Source organism: Hyla sarda, chromosome 1 (genome assembly GCF_029499605.1).
Source record: "Hyla sarda isolate aHylSar1 chromosome 1, aHylSar1.hap1, whole genome shotgun sequence".
In the NCBI taxonomy this organism is placed as follows: domain Eukaryota; kingdom Metazoa; phylum Chordata; class Amphibia; order Anura; family Hylidae; genus Hyla; species Hyla sarda.
Window position 1 is genome coordinate 50,362,200 of NC_079189.1, and position 17,780 is coordinate 50,379,979.

At 44.9% G+C, this 17,780-nt stretch overlaps 1 protein-coding gene across 1 annotated transcript in view; it reads left to right on the top strand.

The window, feature by feature from the left end:
- The first annotated feature begins 3,048 nt into the window (after positions 1-3,048).
- Positions 3,049-17,780, top strand: part of RGS12 (regulator of G protein signaling 12) — a 214,013-nt gene continuing 199,281 nt past the window's right edge. The window contains exon 1 of the mRNA XM_056555025.1: positions 3,049-3,202. The gene's annotated coding sequence lies outside the window, so the exon portion shown is untranslated. The remainder of the gene's footprint in view (positions 3,203-17,780) is intronic.

A 17,780-nucleotide genomic window follows, 5' to 3' on the forward strand; every position in this document is an offset into this window, starting at 1 on the left:
AAAATCTGCTTAACTTTCTGGCACCAGTTGATATAAAAGTAAATGTTTTCCAGTGGAGTACCCCTTTAAGTAATTCTGGGAGCTGTATATTTCAATGGTGAAAACTTCTTTAACACTTTCCTATTCTGTGGCAACTGGTATATCTGATTATTATACTGGAATTTCTCACAATGCGCTACAACAGTGGTGTCTGTCACAACAGGCTAAAAACTTACTGGGGGGAGGGGGTAGGTATGGGGGTGACACCATTTTCTACCGCACCGGGTGACACCAACCCTAGCAACGCCACTGCCCGTTATAACACTATGTAGCCCCCCCCAGTTATAACACTATGTAGCCCCCCCCAGTAATAACACTATGTAGCCCCCCAGTAATAACACTAGATGATGTAGTGTAGCCCCCCAGTAATAACACTAGATGATGTAGTGTAGCCCCCCCAGTAATAACACTAGATGATGTAGTGTAGCCCCCAGTAATAACACTAGATGATGTAGTGTAGCCCCCCAGTAATAACACTAGATGATGTAGTGTAGCCCCCCAGTAATAACACTAGATGATGTAGTGTAGCCCCCCAGTAATAACACTAGATGATGTAGTGTAGCCCCCCAGTAATAACACTAGATGATGTAGTGTAGCCCCCAGTAATAACACTAGATGATGTAGTGTAGCCCCCCAGTAATAACACTAGATGATGTAGTGTAGCCCCCAGTAATAACACTAGATGATGTAGTGTAGCCCCCAGTAATAACACTAGATGATGTAGTGTAGCCCCCCAGTAATAACACTAGATGATGTAGTGTAGCCCCCCAGTAATAACACTAGATGAAGTGTAGCCACCAGTAATAACACTAGATGATGTAGTGTAGCCCCCAGTAATAACACTAGATGATGTAGTGTAGCCCCCAGTAATAACACTAGATGATGTAGTGTAGCCCCCCAGTAATAACACTAGATGATGTAGTGAAGCCCCCCAGTAATAACACTAGATGATGTAGTGAAGCCCCCAGTAATAACACTAGATGATGTAGTGTAGCCCCCCCAGTAATAACACTAGATGATGTAGTGTAGCCCCCAGTAATAACACTATGTAGCCCCCCCCAGTAATAACACTATGTAGCCCCCAGTTATAACACTATGTAGCCCCCCCAGTTATAACACTATGTAGCCCCCAGTAATAACACTATGTAGCCCCCCCCCCCAGTTATAACACTATGTAGCCCCCCCAGTTATAACACTATGTAGCCCCCCCCCCCAGTTATAACACTATGTAGCCGCCAGTAATAACACTATGTAGCCCCCCCCAGTAATAACACTATGTAGCCCCCCAGTTATAACACTATGTAGCCCCCCCCAGTTATAACACTATGTAGCCCCCCAGTAATAACACTATGTAGCCCCCCCCCCAGTTATAACACTATGTAGCCCCCCCCAGTAATAACACTATGTAGCCCCCCAGTAATAACACTATGTAGCCCCCCCCCAGTTATAACACTATGTAGCCCCCCCCAGTTATAACACTATGTAGCCCCCCCCCCAGTTATAACACTATGTAGCCCCCAGTAATAACACTATGTAGCCCCCCCAGTAATAACACTATGTAGCCCCCCCCAGTTATAACACTATGTAGCCCCCAGTAATAACACTATGTAGCCCCCCCCCCAGTAATAACACTATGTAGCCCCCCAGTTATAACACTATGTAGCCCCCAGTAATAACACTATGTAGCCCCCCCCAGTTATAACACTATGTAGCCCCCCCAGTAATAACACTATGTAGCCCCCCAGTTATAACACTATGTAGCCCCCCCCCAGTTATAACACTATGTAGCCCCCCAGTAATAACACTATGTAGCCCCCCCCAGTTATAACACTATGTAGCCCCCCCAGTAATAACACTATGTAGCCCCCCAGTAATAACACTATGTAGCCCCCCCAGTTATAACACTATGTAGCCCCCCCCCAGTTATAACACTATGTAGCCCCCCCCCAGTAATAACACTATGTAGCCCCCAGTAATAACACTATGTAGCCCCCCCCCCAGTAATAACACTATGTAGCCCCCAGTAATAACACTATGTAGCCCCCCAGTAATAACACTATGTAGCCCCCCCCAGTAATAACACTATGTAGCCACCAGTAATAACACTATGTAGCCCCCAGTAATAACACTATGTAGCCCCCAGTAATAACACTATGTAGCCCCCAGTAATAACACTATGTAGCCCCCAGTAATAACACTATGTAGCCCCCCAGTTATAACACTATGTAGCTCCCCAGTTATAACACTATGTAGCCCCCCAGTAATAACACTATGTAGCCCCCCAGTTATAACACTATGTAGCCCCCCAGTTATAACACTATGTAGCTCCCCAGTTATAACACTATGTAGCCCCCAGTTATAACACTATGTAGCCCCCCAGTTATAACACTATGTAGCCCCCAGTAATAACACTATGTAGCCCCCCAGTAATAACACTATGTAGCTCCCCAGTAATAACACTATGTAGCCCCCCAGTTATAACACTATGTAGCTCCCCAGTTATAACACTATGTAGCCCCCAGTTATAACACTATGTAGCCCCCCAGTTATAACACTATGTAGCCCCCAGTAATAACACTATGTAGCCCCCCAGTAATAACACTATGTAGCCCCCCCAGTAATAACACTATGTAGCCCCCCAGTAATAACACTATGTAGCCCCCCCAGTTATAACACTATGTAGCTCCCCAGTTATAACACTATGTAGCCCCCCAGTAATAACACTATGTAGCCCCCCAGTTATAACACTATGTAGCCCCCAGTAATAACACTATGTAGCCCCCCAGTAATAACACTATGTAGCTCCCCAGTAATAACACTATGTAGCCCCCCAGTTATAACACTATGTGGTGGGGACCGATGGGCACAGTCCCCCGCTGCACTCCGTCACACTCCGCCGGTAAACAGCGCCGCCCAATGAGCGCCCTCCATTCATATCAACACAAGCGTCTCCTAGGAGACCGGAGGGAGGGAGCGGGCAGCGGGGAGGGGATAGGCTGCGGCCGGGGCCGGAGGAGGAGGAGGGGGAGGTGGCTGCGGCTATTGTCAGCTGCGGGAAGAAAAGTTCACCGTTGAGGAGGGAGGGAGAGAAGTTTTGAAATGTCCTGTACAGTGCGGGGGGAGCCGGGAGGAGGCCGGGGAGCTGAGGAGCCGCACCGCGCTGGTAAGGGGGTGACGGGGGCGGCTATGGGGGGCGCTGTGCAGGGGGATGGAGCCCTGCTCTATTGTGTTCTGCATGTCACGGGGCCTGGCCCCCCTCTGGATGAGCTGCCTCTCCTTCTTACTTCTCATACTTGTTGCTTATGATGCAGTGGTCTCCAGCTGTTGTGGTACTACAACTCCCATGATGCTCTTCTAGGTCTCCGGCTGTTTTGAATTCTAACCGTGTCCATGTACATCTGCAGCTGTCCTACAACTAGAACTCGTAGCATGTTCATAATGCTCTGTGGTTGCTTTAAAACTACAATCCCCAGCATGCCCTGGTTACAACTACAACTCCTAGTGTGTCCTGGTACCTGCAGCTGTCCTACAACTACAATCCCCAGCATGCCCTAGTTACAACTACAACTCCTAGTGTGTCCTGGTACCTGCAGCTGTCCTACAACTACAATCCGCAGCATACCCTAGTTACAACTACAACTCCTAGTGTGTCCTGGTACCTGCAGCTGTCCTACAACTACAATCCCCAGCATGCCCTAGTTACAACTACAACTCCTAGTGTGTCCTGGTACCTGCAGCTGTCCTACAACTACAATCCCCAGCATGCCCTAGTTACAACTACAACTCCTAGTGTGTCCTGGTACCTGCAGCTGTCCTACAACTACAATCCCCAGCATGCCCTAGTTACAACTACAACTCCTAGTGTGTCCTTGTACCTGCAGCTGTCCTACAACTACAATCCCCAGCATGCCCTAGTTACAACTACAACTCCTAGTGTTTCCTGGTACCTGCAGCTGTCCTACAACTACAATCCCCAGCATGCCCTAGTTACAACTACAACTCCTAGTGTGTCCTGGTAACTGCAGCTGTCCTACAACTAGAACTCGTTGCAGCTGCTTTAAAACTACAATCCCCAGCATGTACTAGTGACTATACAGCTGTTGTGTGACTACAACTCCCAGCATATCCTACTGGCTCTGCAGTTGATGTACAACTGTCACTCCGAGCTTGCTACGATGCCTATACAGCAGTGGTCTCCAACCTGCGGACCTCCAGATGTTGCAAAACTACAACTCCCAGCATGCCCGGACAGCCGTTGGCTGTCCGGGCATGCTGGGGGTTGTAGTTTTGCAACATCTGGAGGTCCGCAGGTTGAAGACCACTGCTATACATACTACAACTCCCAGCATGCACTCTAGGGCAGTGTCTCCCAACCAGGATGCCTCCAGCTGTTGCAAAACTACAACTCCCAGCATGCTGGGAGTTGTAGGTTTGCAACAGCTGGAGGCATCCTGGTTGGGAAACACTGCCCTAGTAACACTGCAGCTATTGAACAACTATAACTCCCAGCATGCCCTAGTGACTCTACACTACAACTCCTAGCATGTCCTTTTAGCTATATGGCTGTTGCACAACAAAAACTTTCCTCATGCCCCGATGATTGCAGCTTTTGTACGAATACAATTCCTAGCGTGCTCAGAATGCTATGCGGCTGCTGTAAAACTACACCTCCCAGCATGCCCTAGTGACTGGACAGCTGTTGTGCAACTACAGCTCCCATCATGTTGTGAAGGCTCTGAAGATGTACCATTGTAACCTCTAGCCTGCTCTGATGTTTATTCAGCTACTTAAGGACTACAACTCCCAGCATGCCACACTGGCTATGCAGCTGTTAAGAATCTACAACTCCCATGATGCTCTTTTTTTTTTTGGCTATCCAACTGTTGTTAAACTACAACTCCCAGCATGCTCCACTGCTTTTCCAGCTGTTGTTACAGGACGTTTCCTTGCATGTTCTGATGGCGGTCCAGCATTTCTAGATAGTTCTAGCTTATCAGAACATGCTGGGAGTTGTAGTTTCCTGACCGGTTACAGATCATTATTTTATGTAATGCTCTTGTATATAGTTAGCGGTGGAGAACGAAAATAATTGTTTAGAATTGTTACCGACAAGTGTAACCCACTGCATAGATATGAGGGCCTTGTCCCAAGAGCTAACACTCATATATACTGTATTATGGTGTACAGTAGGGGCCCCTTATACATGGGGATTTTAATGGGGTATTCTGAAGACTTAAAGGGGTACTCCATTTGAAATTTATTTTCTTCAAATCACCTGGTGCCAGAAAGTTCAACAGATTTGTAAATTACTTCCATTAAAAAAATCTTAATCCTTCCAGTACTTATCAGCTGCTGTATACTAGAGGAAGTTGAGTTGTTGTTTTCTGTCTGACCACAGTGCTCTCTGCTGACACCTCTGTCCATGTCAGGAACTGTACGGAGAAGGAGAGGTTTGCTATGGGGATTTACTCCTACTCTGGACAGTTCTTGACACGGACAGAGGTGTCAGCACTGTGGTAAGACTGAAAAGAACAACGCAACTTCCTCTTGATAAGTACTGGAAGGATTAAGATTTTGTAATTGAAGTAATTTACAAATCTGTTTAACTTTCTGGCACCAGTTGATACAAAAAGAAATTGTCTTCCACCGGAGTGCTTATTAAGAATACTTACACATATATTATATAATACTGATATACAGACTCTAATGTCAGTTTTCCCAAATCAGGGTTCCTCCAGCTGTTGCAAAACTACAACTCTCAGCATGCCCGGACAGCCAACGGCTGTCCGGGCATGCTGGGAGTTGTAATTTTGCAACAGCTGGAGGCACCCCAGTTTGGGAAACCTTGGAGGCACCCCTGGAGGCACCCCAGTTTGGGAAACCCTATTGCTATATGTGTGATGATGATGATGATGATGATGATGAACCTTCCTGTCGATGAGAAGATAACAGGCGAAGAACTATATAAATACATCCTGATGTAGGAAATAGATATTATAATTTTAGATCACCACAAACTTGCAAAGTTTTGTTCTGTTTCAGGGAAAGCTGGCCAAGGGTACGTTTACACGGCGTAATGTCCACCCGAAAAATTTTAGGGGTCGGCAGAACTATCAGGAGCTAAGACCGCTCGGAAATGCGCCACCTCCATAGACTGCAATGCGTTTCCGAGCGGATTCCGCAGAAAGAATTGACATGTCAATTCTTTCTGCAGAGGCCGAAATCCGAATTTCCATGTCAGATGTTTTCATCGCGGAAATTCCGCCATGTGCACGGTGCAGCAGAATCTCATTGAAAAGAATGGGAGCCTGCTGGGGTTGAATTTCTGAGAGGAATGTTTTTTTGCCGTGCGAGCGGCGCCTAAGACTTGTTGCCAAGAACAACGTAATGTGGACTTAATATTGGCGTACCCCACCCCAAGACTTGTGAGAAAAATGCAAAAAAAAAACAACACTATTTTTGAAAAAAGTCACAGAAACTGTGCAAAATAAGAAGGCATTTTTTTCAGGTAAGTTTTTTTTATCCTATAGACTTTTATGGGAGGGGGAAAAAAAGCCAAAAAGAACCTAATGTGGGTTTAATATTGTCGTCAACAGAAATCCTTCAGTCACATGACACACAGTGAAAGGATCACATGACTTGTAGGGAGAAAAATTCAGGGTGAAAAAACGGCTTATAGTAATTCCCACTATTTTGGAGGAAAAACAGCCATAAAAACAGCAACTTAGATGTGGAAAACGAGACTGCAGTTTTTTTGTGGCTTTTTTTTTCCCCCACACAAAAAAGGCGCAAAAAATTTAGTTGTGTGGAAACTTCACACACATTGGTGGAGATTTATCAAAACCTGCGGAAGGGAAAAGTTGACCAGTTGCCCATAGCAACCAATCAGATCGCTTCTTTCATATTTAACAAGGCCTCTGAAAAATGAAAGAAGAAATCTGATTGGTTGCCGTGGGCAACTGGTCAAATTTTCCTTTCCACAGGATTTGTGGAAATCCCCCCCCCCCCCCCCCCCCCACTGAATCAAAGCAATGAAAAATGCATAAAAATTGGCTTGTAAAAATGCGCCGTTACGGAATCGGCAATTGCGGATTTTACAACTTGAAGTCTGCTGCAGATCCTGTGCGCATGAATGTAACCGAAAAAAAAACACCAGAAAAAATGGTTTGTGTGTATATATTGGCGTTTATTTCTGCCCCCCCCCCCTCATAATAACTTACACTAAATTCGATTCGTCACGAACTTCTCGGCTCGGCAGTTGATGTCTTATCCTGCATAAATTAGTTCAGCTTTCAGGAGCTCCGGTGGGCTGGAAAAGGTGGATACAGTCCTAGGAGACTCTTTTCTAGGACTGTATCCACCTTTTCCAGCCCACCGGAGCACCTGAAAGCTGAACTAATTTATGAGGAAAAGTCATCAACTGCCGAGCCGAGAAGTTCGAGACGAATCGAATTTACTGTAAGTTCGCTCATCTCTAAAAGGAATAAAAAAAGAAACGTTAGAAAAACCCCTATAATAATACCCACCTTTTTTTTTTGGGGAGTACAAAATGAGGATATAGGGGGAGATTTATCAAAACCTGTGCAAAGGAAAAGTTGCCCAGTTGCCCATAGCAACCAATCAGATCGCTTGTTTCATTTTGCAGAGGCCTTGTTAAAAATGAAACAAGCGATCTGATTGGTTGCTATGGGCAACTTTTCCTCAGGACAGGTTTTGATAAATCTCCCCCATAGTTTTTTTGTGTGGCCTTTTTATGACTGAAAAATAATTTGTGAGGTACCGTAACTTATGAGGTGAATGGGTTTATGGTCTGTGATGTCGGCCCTATTATCTTCCATCACCCAGCTTTCCCCTGTGGACGTCAGTACTGACAGCTGATGCATTCATAGTCTGCTGTGTGGGGACAGGACGCAATTTTAGGACGGTGTATTTATTATAGGTGCCACCTGCTCCGTAATTACCCCGGACAGATGTCAGCGCCACCCGGGAGTCATACCTGAGGCGGTGACACCATAGTTCCTGTCACCTAGCCGTTACCAGTCATTCTGCTCATGGGCAACCCCTTTTACGGCAGCTTTGTCCAGTGTTTCCCAATGAGAGTGCCTCCAGCTGTTGCAAAACTACAACTCCCAGCATGCCCGGACAGCCAACGGCTGTCCGGGCATGCTGGGAGTTGTAGTTTTGCAACAGCTGGAGGCACCCTAATGGGCAAACATTGGCTTAGTCAGAGGCATGAGTACTTCAGGACTTATTTATGTCTGCGAAATGTTTGCGCTGTGTGAACACGCCCTTGCTGTGAGTCTTGGCATAAAGAAGCGGCCGCTGGTTGCCGAGAGACAAGGTGAGAACAGGAGGCATTTTGGGGACTCCGGAGAGGCGAGGAAGGAACAAACAGTGCAGAGTGTGGAGTGACTGGTGACACATTGTCACGACTCCTCTGCAGCGCTGCATTCACATCAGTTACCGGCCTGTTAATTAGCCTTGTGTGTAATTAACAGCCCCGGAATGTACATTGTAACGCCACTGCTAATTAACCGCATCCTGACCAGAAGCCAACGCTCCCGTGTAAAAGGTCAGAGGTCGCAAACCGGTTCGGCTTTTTTTTTTTTTCTTCTGGGTGCATCAAGGATGATTGAAAATAGGCATTATAATGCATTTGTTATGGGACCTACTTGTCTTCTAGCAGACGACTGCTATGGATCCCTGGTAGGACACAGAATTATTTATAGTCACATGTCGGTCATATTTAGGCGCACACAAATACGGTTTTCTGAATGGGAAGTAAAAGGGATTATACAAAAACTGAGATAATTTCTTCAAAAAACAGCACCACTGCTGTCCTCAGGTTGTGTGTGGTATTACAACTTGCTTGCAATACCACACACAACCTGATGACAGGTGTGGTGCTGTTTTGGAAGAATTCAGCTCTGTTTTTCCATTGCTGGATAACGTCTTCAGGGTCCGTTCACACGAGCGAATTTTTTTCCGGATTTTCCATAGCTTATGGATTTTCTACCATTAACCTCAATGGGTCAGCGGAAAATCTGCCAATCTGCCGCTATGGCGGATTTTCCACAGACCCATTGAAGTCAATGCTAGCAAAATCTGCTGCAGAGAATCCGCCTAAAATCCGCCTGTGTGAACAGACCCTTAGGGGGAGATTTATCAAAACCTGTCTAGAGGATAAGATGCCGGGTTGCCCATAGCAACCAATCAGATTGCTTCTTATATTTTTCACAGGCCTTTTCAAAAATGAAAGATCTGATTGGTTGCTATGGGCAACTCAGCAACTTTTCCTCTGAGTAGGTTTTTATCAATCTCCTCGTTAGGGTGTATTCACACACACACACCGGATCCGCGGACTTTAAAAGACAATAAAAAATACATAAGAATTGCCTTAATAACTCCACAGTTGCATTTATGGGTTCTTTTTAGTGATTTTTTTTATTTTTTTTTCCTTTGTATGGAAATCACATTTTGTTTTCTTTTGTCAGTTTTTTCTGTTCCTGTGTCCAGCCCGTTTTTTTTTTTTAACTCTTAAATTAAAAATAGACTTAAAAATGGCAATGTAAAACCCACATTGCGTTTTTAATAGGGGTTTGTCTCTTCCATAGACTTCTATAGCAGAGCTAAGGCTCTTAGGGCATAATGTGAATTGAAGTTTTGCAACAGCTGGACAGGCTCAGTTTGCGGACCACTGATAAAGCATACCTTTAGGTCTTCATACAGACCGGTAGGGCCCGTCAATGGGTCACCTCCCCACCCCCCAAAAATATTGAAAACTGCTCCAGTCTGTTAGATCTTGCACATCTTTTTGTAAAATCCCCTTCAGAAGGTATTAAAAGTGACCCCTGACACTGCTTCCATTGAGGGATCCGTATGTCATGGAGGATTGGTCCAGATAGATTCTGCTTCCGTGCCACTGTCTTTATCCGTGGCGTAATTCGGTGACTTCAGCCTTACCCCCTGCCATGTCCTCATCTTCTTCAGCGTCTTAATCTTGGCTCGTCTGTCTGAAGATTACAGCAGCTCTCATATAGAGCAAAGGACTCCTCACACTTCTGAGAAAGTGACTGGACACGTGTACCCGAGCTAGAATACTAGATACCAGTAGTGTCCATTACCGACAGTCCCCGGGGACAGGATTTTCTTGCTTTGTAAATTGCAGGACCTGTATGTGGGGATCATTCACACAACAGAAACCAGTTCCACCAGTAGTTTCATAACTGGGAATGCTGTGAAGTTGAAGGGATCATTGCTATCAGTACAGAATGCTTCTTAAAGGGGTATTCCAGGCAAAAACTTTTTTATATATATCAACTGGCTCCAGAAAGTTAAACAGATTTGTAAATTACTTCTATTAAAAAATCTTAATCCTTCCAATAGTTATTAGCTTCTGAATTTTTCTGTCTAACTGCTCTATCATGATGTTACGTCCCGGGAGCTGTGCATGATGGGAAAATTTCCCCATAGGAACTGCACAGCTCCCGGGACGTGAGTCATCATTGAGCAGTTAGACAGAAAACAACAACTCAACTTCAGAAGCTAATAACTATTGGAAGGATTAAGATTTTTTAATAGAAGTAATTTACAAATCTGTTTAACTTTCCGGAGCCAGTGATATATAAAATTAAGTTTTTGCCTGGAATACCCCTTTAAGATCTGTTCTACTGAACATAGTATTATAAGTCCTGCTCAGTAAACCACATAAGGTCTGGGGATTGTGGGTTCAGTACCAAAATATTTTTTGGGAGTGTTTGGTCCCTTATTGGGAGTGTTTGGTCCCTTATTGGGAGTGTTTGATCCCCTATTGGAAGTGTCTTTTCCCCTATTGGGAGTGTCTTGTCCCCTATTGGGAGTGTTTGGTCCCCTATTGGGTGTGTCCGCGTCCTTTATTGGGAGTGTCCCCTATTCAGAGGGTGCAAATACATTAAAGAGGCACTGTCATTGTTAAAAACTTTTCATATATTGCAGGACTGAAATTCAAGCTCAAAATAGCTGCCACTAGGGGTCGCCTGTCTTTTAGCCAGACAGACTAGTCTAAATTTTACAGCGTACTGGATACCGGCCGTAAAGCATATCGGTATCCAGTATAAGAGATTTCTATTGAGTGTAAGCAAAACTACAGATAAAGAATGTGTGGACATGCTGGGAGCTGTAGTTTTACAACAGCTGGAGGCAACACTGCTCTAACACAGTTATTTACAAACATTGCAGCTTGAGTTGTTACTAAACTACAACTCCCAGCATGCTGAAATAGTCAAAGCTTTCTCGGACTCCTGAATGACAAAGAATTTGATCAGACATTCAGGAGTCTGTGAAAGATGAATGACACACATAGTGACAGCTATGCTGATTAGCATCCAGCTTTACTAGGAGAAGATAAAACAGATAGAACATGTATTCATAAAAATGCTGTACTTTTATCAAAAAAATCCTTGCATTAATTTTATAAAGATCTATTCTTATATTTATACATTTTATCCTGTTATGAATTCACCATAATGTCTTCTGATTACTGCAGGCAAGCTCCAAGCATCTTCCTTTGTGTAACATGTACAGCATGAAACCAGAGAGGAAAGGGTTACAGAGTAGAGAGTACTGATTGGCTGACTGCACAGGCTTGCTCCTGTGAGGGAGACAGACTGACACTCCCCCTCCAGCCTGCACAATGAAAAAGTAACTCACCGGCAGATAAATGCTTATATCTCTGGATATATAGGTCAGAGACACATAAAAATGATATGCACGTGACCAGGATTGGGTCCTGAGTAACATATCACTTTTTTTTTTTTTTTGCACTATGACAGGTACGCTTAAAGTTTTATGGGACTCCGTTTATTTTGCCAGGAAATTAAAAAAATAAAAATAAACTGTCCGCTATTGGGAGGTGTCCGCTATATTGGTTGAACAATTCTCATAATGGTGCAACTGACCAACTTTAAATTGGTCAGCTTTCACATTAACCCATTAAGGACGCAGGACGTAAATGTACGTCCTGGTGCGGCGGTACATTTACGTCCTGTGCATAACCGCGGGCATCGGAGCGATGCCCGTGTCATGCGCGGCTGATCCCGGTTGCTGATCGCAGCCAGGGACCCGCCGGCAATGGCCGACGTCCGCGATCTCGCGGGCGTCCGCCATTAACCCCTCAGGTGCCGGGATCAATACAGATCCCGGCATCTGCGGCAGCACGCGATTTAAATGAACTATCGGATCGCCCGCAGCGCTGCTGCGGGGATCCGATCATTCAGAACGCCGCACGGAGGTCCCCTCACCTTCCTCCGTCCGGCTCCCGGCATCTTCTGCTCTGGTCTGAGATCGAGCAGACCAGAGCAGAAGATGACCGATAATACTGATCTGTTCTATGTCCTATACATAGAACAGATCAGTATTAGCAATCATGGTATTGCTATGAATAGTCCCCTATGGGGACTATTCAAGTGTGAAAAAAAAATGTAAAAAAAAAATGTAAAAGTAAAAAAAAAAGTGAAAAATCCCCTCCCCCAATAAAAAAGTAAAACGTCCGTTTTTTTCTATTTTACCCCCAAAAAGCGTAAAATATTTTTTTTATAGACATATTTGGTATCGCCGCGTGCGTAAATGTCCGAACTATTAAAATAAAATGTTAATGATCCCGTAAGGTGAACAGCGTGAACGTAAAAAAAAAAAGTCCAAAATTGCTACTTTTTTAATACATTTTATTAAAAAAAAATTAGAAAAAATGTATTAAAAGTTTTTTATATGCAAATGTGGTATCAAAAAAAAGTACAGATCATGGCGCAAAAAATGAACCCTCATACCGCCGCTTATACGGAAAAATAAAAAAGTTAGAGGTCATCAAAATAAAGGGATTATAAACGTACTAATTTGGTTAAAAAGTTTGTGAAAACGAAACCTTCCAAAATTAGCAAAATTGCGTTTTTCTTTTTAATTTCCCCACAAAAATAGTGTTTTTTGGTTGCACCATACATTTTATGATCTAATGAGTTATGTCATTACAAAGGACAACTGGTCGCGCAAAAAACAAGCCCTCATACTAGTCTGCGGATGAAAATATAAAAGAGTTATGATTTTTAGAAGGCGAGGAGGAAAAAATGAAAACGTAAAAATTAAATTGTCTGAGTCCTTAAGGCCAAAATGGGCTGAGTCCTTAAGGGGTTAATGTTGTTGGCGCAGTTCGGCACAAAGTAGGCGCACAGAGACACATGAGAAAACCAGCAACACTATGCCACAATTAGAAGATAATAAATCTAGCCGGATGAGAAATTCAATAATGCATAGGTATTAAAAATAAATAAAAAATAAATAAACTGTCTTAGTAAATTTAGACCTTTTGTGTTTCTTTTTTCAACAGTTTCTATTTCTACTTTTTATCTTAACCTTCACTTTTATAGCCTCCAGAGCTGAGAGCACGTTGCACTTTGCTGCTGATAATGAATTGGCGCCTTTATTTGAAGGCTGCTGCCTGTCGGTTACTTCGCCCTTTTACCTGTGCGGGTCATGTGACTGGAGCAGGTGAAAGGCGATCCTGTGCCGGTTCATCATTAATTCACTCGGAGTCGTATTTCAAAGACTTCAGTAAGGAAATGATGATACGGCTGAGTGCGGGCGGCGGTGAGCACAGCGCACATGTCAGGCTTCTGGATTCACACACTATATATTGTCATTGTATGCAGCACAGGCAGCTTGTTTTCTATAGTGTAAATGACCTACAAGTATAAGGTGCTTCTCTTTAAGACATTGTTTCCTAACCAGGGTGCCTCCAGCTGTTACAAAACTACAACTACCAGCATGTCTGGACAGCCTTTGACCCAGCACAGAAGCAGAAAACCTCAGTGGTCTCCTGTTTCTGTACATCCGCCGGCCACATCATTCACCCCCTCCTTCCCTGATCCCCCCCCCCATGCCACTTTATTCCCCTCCTGTGTCAAATCACCCCCCCTTTTTACCCCCGTGTCACATAGTTTCCTCTTGATTCCCCCCCCCCGTGCTATTTCATTCCTCCTTTATCCCCCTGTGCCACTTAATAAAGAGGGGGTGATGAATTTACACAGAGGGTAATAAGGGGGGCATGAAATGGCACAGGGGGGATCAATGGGAAATGATGTGGCACAGGGGGTAACGGGGGGCTAATTTGGCACAAGGCATAAGGTGGCACAGAGTATAAAGGGTGGATGAAATGATATGGGGGGGGGGATAAGTGGCGATTAAACGACACTGGGAGATTGTACTGTAATATTGCTTTTTATCATGTTTTATAGGTAATTACACCATGGAGTGAGTACAGGACTGTATTCAGACATTTAGAAAGGTTTTTTTGAGTCTTTTTTCCCTATAGGGGACATCTCTCAATAGCAGACACTTTTTTTTTAAATTCCCTGTAAGTGTCCGCTATTAGGAGATTCTACTGTATATGGTTATTCTGTGTAGGGATCAACCGATATTGTTTTTTTTAGAGCCGATACCGATAATCTGTGGAGGTTAGGGCCGACAGCCGATAATTTATACCGATAATTTATACCGATATTCCGGTATAAGTTATCGGCTATTTATCCCCCCGCGACACCGCTGCAGATCACTGATTTAAAGCGGGCGCTTTAAATCAATGAACTGCAGCGGCTTTTGCGGTGCCATAGACAACCGCCGCCACCCGCTTCTCTCCCCCTGCCTGTCCGGGGGTCCTCCTGAGTCCTATCACCGCTCCCTACCGCCGCGCCGCATCGCACCCCCCACCGCACCGCCCCGGCTCCATTGCCTCCCCCATCCCCAGTTTTATAATTACCTGTTCCCGGGGTCCACTCTACATCTGGCTCCGGTGGCGTCCTCCTGAGCTGTCACTGTGCGCACTGAAGGTGATGCAGGACGCAGCAGGAGCCTGAAGTAGCATGGACCCCGGGAACAGGTAATTATAAAACCGGGGATGGGGGAGGCGGTGCGGCGGGTCGGTGGGGGGGCGGTCGCGGTGCGGGGGGCGGGGCGGGGCATTATCGGATTATCTGCAAGGTAATTGCCGATACTGATAATGCCCAAAATCGTGATTATCGGCCGATAATATCGTCCAAACCGATAATCGGTCGATCCCTAATTCTGTGGGCACCAGTCGCTGGCCCTTAAAGAGTACCTGTCATCAAACCATATTTTCTTACTCAGATTATGTTCCCGAACTACTCCTAACACCCCTTTTTTTAAAAAGTTCTGTATCATACCTTTCTCCTTGTTCACATTGTGTGAGCTCCCGGCAGGAAAAAGTGGGCGTTCCCCAGCAGGCGCGATGTTGCTGAAGCCTGTGAGAGCTGTGCCTCACCATGACCCGCACGCACTTTCTGAATTTGGTCTCCTGCCAGGTCGGGAGGAGACCAAACTAGCTGTTTACCTTGCGCAGGGAACAGAACAGAGCCACCTAGTGGCAGTTTTTTCAATCACATGAAAAACATATAAAGGTTGAGAATTTTAACAGCAAGTAAGGAACAATATATTAAAAGTTTTAGTTTGGTGACAGGTTCTCTTTCAATAAAGTGAAGAACAGGGGACCACCCTCTATGATGATCATATTCTCCACGGTACAAATAAAAAGGGGTTATTATATGTCTGAAAACATCAGTCTGGTTGTAGCTAATATTGCTCCGGCTTTATGTTGCATAAAATTTTACTAGTCTGGACAAGACACTAACATCTCAAAGAGTCTTTCATGTAACCGTACTTTATTAGTCTGGACTTAGTTGTCCGAGACACTAAGAGCTCAAGAGAAGTCTCTGGTGTAACCAAACTCTTACACTATGTCCTCCACCTGTTGCAAAATTCTGATCCTGAACATTCAACTCCATTAACCATTTACATGAATAATTAAAACATTTCCTAAAAGTCTCTGCCTAATTTAGTCCTATGTTTTAGCGAGGCTGAACATAGTATGTATGTATACTAGAGTTTACTATACTATACTAGGCAGCTGAGTATGTATGTATACTAGGGCTTCAGTGGATTTCGGTGCAATATTGTCTTAAATTTTGTTTTCTGTTGATGTCTATGAGTCCACTTGCAATATGTATAACTCTTTCAGGCTCTGAGCTGTTGGTTAGGGTTTTTTTTATCTTTTTTTTTGCTGATGGCATCTGATCCTATATAGGGTGCTGTTGGTTGTGTCCGCACCATTGAAAACAAGATTGTAAAGCAATCCTAAAGACCCAAGTGTGTCATTAGAAATGGGAAATAAAGGCTTGGTGTTCCGGTTACTGGATCACTAGTAAGTCCCTCAGGGCTGTGTATTTCCTAGGCTAACTTATTAATTAGCCATTTGCGGCTGGCGGAACGAAATTTTGCGGCCCGGGCGCTGGGAAGATGATTTCTTCAGTCATTAAGCCCTTCTTCGGGCAAGCAGCGCTAAATACCGGAAGACTTCACACACATCAGCACACACTGCTACTGTACCTATATCTCCCTACTGCAGCCTATAACGAGCCTTCCTGGAGAGATGCACGCGATTGGTGACGTCATTGCATCCGCAGTGCAGGACGCCGGGACACTGACGTCCTGCACGGCGCATGTGATGACATCACCTAACGCGTGCATCCCCGTAAAGAGGGCTCGTTTTAGGCTGCAGCAGGGAGATGTAAGTACTGTAGCTGTGAAACTTAACTTAATTTGTCTATTTACTTGCCTAATAAGGGAGGACCTGCTTATCACCAGGGGCTAACCTATCTTCTTAGGGGGCATAATTGTTTAAATAGGAGCCCTACCTGCCGGGGGTATTATCTATCTGTGGGCCTGTATACCTATTGGGAATTCCTACCTGATCATCAGGTAGGGCTCCCCAGTAGGTAGACAGGCCCCCGGATAGATATTACCCCCATTAGTGATGGGGATCATATCTGGGGCCTCTATACCTACTGGGGAGCCCTACCTTATGGTGGTCATATCTATCTGGCGGCCTGTGTACCTACTGGGGAGCCCTACCTGCCGGGGGTATTATCTATCTGTGGGCCTGTATACCTATTGGGAATCCCTACCTAATCATCAGGTAGGGCTCCCCAGTAGGTAGACAAGCCCCCGGATAGATATTACCCCCATTAGTGATGGGGATCATATCTGGGGCCTCTATACCTACTGGGGAGTCCTACCTTATGGTGGTCATATCTATCTGGCGGCCTGTGTACCTACTGGGGAGCCCTACCTGATGGGGGTCATATCTATATGGGGACCTGTGTACCTACTGGAGAGCCCTACCAGATGAGGGTCATATCTATCTGGGAGCTTGTCTGGGGGCATGATGGGGGCATTATATGTGAGGGGCGCATGATGGGGGGTATTATATGTGAGGGGCACATGCCGCCCAGCCTCACCCAGCTTCTACCTCCAGTGGCCCCCAGATAATTTGAGTTTGAGACCCCTGATTTAGACATTTTACCCATTCAGATGCACTTGTTTCCTGCCAGCTCATAATCATCTGGAGTAAAGTTCATTGTGTTATTTTCATTGTTAGACCCTTCAGGGCACACAATAAAATGGCCCTGTAATGAATGCATTGGCATGTTTTATGTTCCTTATGCCAGTTCTGTAGAACATTGGTTTAAAGGGTTATCCAGGATTAGAAAAGCATGACTCCTTTCTTCTAAAAATAGCGTTACACTTGTCCCCAGGTTCTGTATGGTATTGCAACTCATCCTCAACTGATGGACAGGTGTGGAGCTGTTTCTGTAAGGAAATCACCATTTTATTCTAATCCTGGACCACCCCTTTTACAT